The sequence below is a fragment of the Berghia stephanieae genome, chromosome 3 (assembly GCF_034508935.2).
Source record: "Berghia stephanieae isolate SIO BIC M18660-M18661 chromosome 3, UCSD_Bste_1.3, whole genome shotgun sequence".
NCBI lineage: Eukaryota > Metazoa > Mollusca > Gastropoda > Nudibranchia > Aeolidiidae > Berghia > Berghia stephanieae.
This window is the reverse complement of record NC_088362.1, coordinates 2,632,933-2,636,492: the sequence shown is the minus strand read 5'-3', so window position 1 is coordinate 2,636,492 and position 3,560 is coordinate 2,632,933.

Sequence of the window (3,560 nt, the reverse complement as noted above, 5' to 3'; positions counted from 1 at the left end):
CAGATCAAATGATTAAAATGGAGATAAAAATAAAGTAAATCTGTAAGAGTAAATCTGACTCATGAATGAACAACACAAAACAAACGACGTTTTGGCCTTTATTAAAACTTATTCGATTAAACGAATCGATAGAAAAGCGTTAATTTGGCTCATATCAAATCGTAATGATGAAACAAGTAATCTTGCATGAGTACCTGGCCGTTAACAGCGTTGTCTTAGTCCGAAAAATTGCAACATCGCCTAACAGGTGGCATGTTCCGTGCTACATGTTGAATGTTTCTGTTGACCTGGGACCCCTTGTAAAGCGCGTTGAGCACGTTTAGTGGATATTGCGGTATATATCCTGTGGCAGGAACTAAAACATCCAAACAAAAGGGTTTTTTAAAAATAATAAAGCGACAAGGCATTAAATATTATAGATAGTATGCCCTTGGCTGAGAAGCTCACAACATTACCATCCGGACCAATACACAAAACTATGTGTAACCTTGAACATTTATAGTTTTGTTAATACAGTTTTGTGAGAATTACTCATAAACATGGATGGCAAAAAACAATAACAAAGAACTGAGTGACGTCAACTTCGATCTATCTATAGTGAAGAGGCTAACGATGGTGGGGTCAACAATGATAATTGTTGTAGTGAAAATTAGAAATGATAATTCTGATCATGCATCGTACCAAACAGAGAATCTATTCTCAAACCTGGATGATCAATAAAATTGAAGCTTAAAAATATTATTTGGGGCGGAGAAAATTTACAAAAACGAACTTTGATCAAAATGGACAACGCAAACGTCTAGCATCGTATTTCAGTAAAAATAGTGCGGCTATGTGGTCTTGTGGTATGACACTCGCTTTCGGATCGGGGGGTCCTGGGTTCGAGCCTCGCGCTCGGCGCATAGTTGAGTCCTGGGAAAAGGCTTTTTACTAACATTCTCTCACCGTACTCATGTGTAAAATGAGTACCTGACTGTTAACAGCGTTGTATCTGTTCGAAAAATTGTAATATTGTCGCCTAACACGCGTCATGTCCCGTCCCACATGTCACACGTTGCTGTTGACCAGGAACCCCTTGTCAAGCACTTTGAGCACATTTAATGGATATTGCGCTATAGAAAAGCTCAATTATACTCTCTATTCTATGTCAAATTAATTTGTGTGTCGTTGCTAGCTTTATTTTTCTTGCATCTTTACTTACTTATTTACTTATCCGAACCAGCGACCATCTGAGCTCTCGCCCTTCGGTCTCGTGCCATGACGTAGAAAATAGATATTCTTTCTTCTTTAAATAAATCATATTGAATTGTTCTGTTGAAGATTTCCGTGTAAATTTTCTTTGATTGCAATGACGGTTGTCACGTAAAAATTCAAGGTTGGAACAATATAATAGGATTCAATAGTCGTAACGTCACTTCCTTCCTAATGACGCATGGTAACTTAGTAACAATGGCGGACGCCCGTATGAAATATTTCTCGGCGAGCATATAAAGCGTATCCAGAGGGAAAAACCCCATAAATTTGATCATGTTTTGACTTTTACACATTCTGATCACAAGACATATGAAAAGTTCTAGCCAGCATGAAAAATAAAAAGGAATGATTTTCTTTGTTTAGAACCAAGATGGCCGCCGTTGCGGGCGGCGTGACATCCGACTACTGAATCCAATTGTTCACCCATATTTATTTGAAATCATGTTCAGAAAAAGCAACAAACTTCAAATACAGGTGAAAAGATTTTCTATCTACACGTAAATTTATAAACCTGATAATTGAGCAAACGCAAACACTCATGGGCGAATCTTGTGTCAAGTAATCAAACAGTTATGACCGTTTTGGAAAATTTTAAAACTACACTCCTGTTATAGGTTCAGCAAATCCAAGCACTTATCCATATAAATTATAATTATCTTTCACATGATTGCTTATTATTTAAAACTGGAAACACCCTGTGAGACGTGTGCAAAGCATTAATAATAGGTCAAATAGCCTTTGAAGGGTCGATTGCCAATAACACGCTTCAACAGCATGACGTCACTTCCTCGTAATGACGCATGGTAATTTAGTAACTGGCTCTAAACTATCGAAACAATGGCGGGACGCCTTATGCAATATTTATCCGACGAGCATAAAAGCGTATCCAGAGGAGGCAAACATTATAAATATGATCATGTTTTGACTTTTATACATTCTGATCACATGACATATGAAAGGTTTAGCCAGCATGAAGAATATAAAGTACCCATTTTTTTTTTGTTTAGAACCAAGCTGCTTGTCGTTGCAAGCTATTGAATCCGACTATTGAATCCCAATTAACGACGACAGCAGACGGATAAAAGGGAAGTTACTGGTATAATTTTATTATTTTAATAGAGGCGGGCTCAGTTTACCCCGGCGTTAGGTCCTTATAAAATGTCAATATAAATAATTCAGACGACTTTCCCCTCAATGTTTAATATATTTATTGGCAAAATCAAGTCCTCTCTATAAATGTCACAATGTAAATACCCCATCCAGACGTTAGCTAAGAAAACTGGTTCGTTACTTTCTTGAGGGGCGTACATCTCCCTCTGCGCGAACGGACCCCCAAGTCAAAGTATCTTTGACCGAAATGTATTAGACTAGCACTGGACAATTGGAGGTTTTTACTGAACCCTGGAGAAATTCATACATAATGCATTCCAAGTAAAGCATAAAGATTTGTGATGATAAACAATCGACATATATCAATGATTCTAAATGATACTAATCTTTTTAAGATAACAAGAGATGAAGTGAGTAGGAAAGTGCCAGAAGACAATAGAGAATAAAAATTTCGCGGCGGGGATGGGGGTTTGAACCAGCGACCAAATTGGTACGACCGGGGAGAGCGTGACTCTACCGTATGAGCTACCCGCGATCCCAAAAAAAGATCGTTTTCTAACCCTAGTCATTATTAGAGCCTCTCTCTACCAGACTAATTGAGATCGCGGGTCCAACACACACAACCTCCGCGAAGTTAGTTGGCCAGCAATTAAGCTTAATAGCCAATATTCTCAACACAAACATACAACATAGAAACAATTGAGACATTGAGTATGCTCCAGTATTTGGGGTGAATTTTTAATTCAGAAAAGTGACTGTAACAGGCACTTATGTTGATAAAAACAACAGATGAAGTGAGTAGGAAAGTGCCAGAAGACAATAGAAAATTTTTAAAAAAAAAAATTCCTATTGTGTTTTGGCACTTTCCTACTCACTTCATCTCTTGTTGTCATCAACATAAGTGCCTGCTTCACTCACTTTTCTAACCTTTTTGTAGCCAACTGCATCATAAATAGGGTACGAATCGGACACAAATTTTCCGACAAAAATATGATAAACAGCATCATCTGTTTTGCACTAGTCACCGGAATTCCCATTTTCTAATAAAAAGCGATCATATGACAGACATATGTTTTAATTGATAATGGACAAGTACTTGGATTTGTGAAGCTTTCTATTATTTTGACCACAACAATTGGTTTCAGTAGTCTGATGTCACGCCGCCCGGCAACGGCGGCCTTTGGTTCTAAACAAAG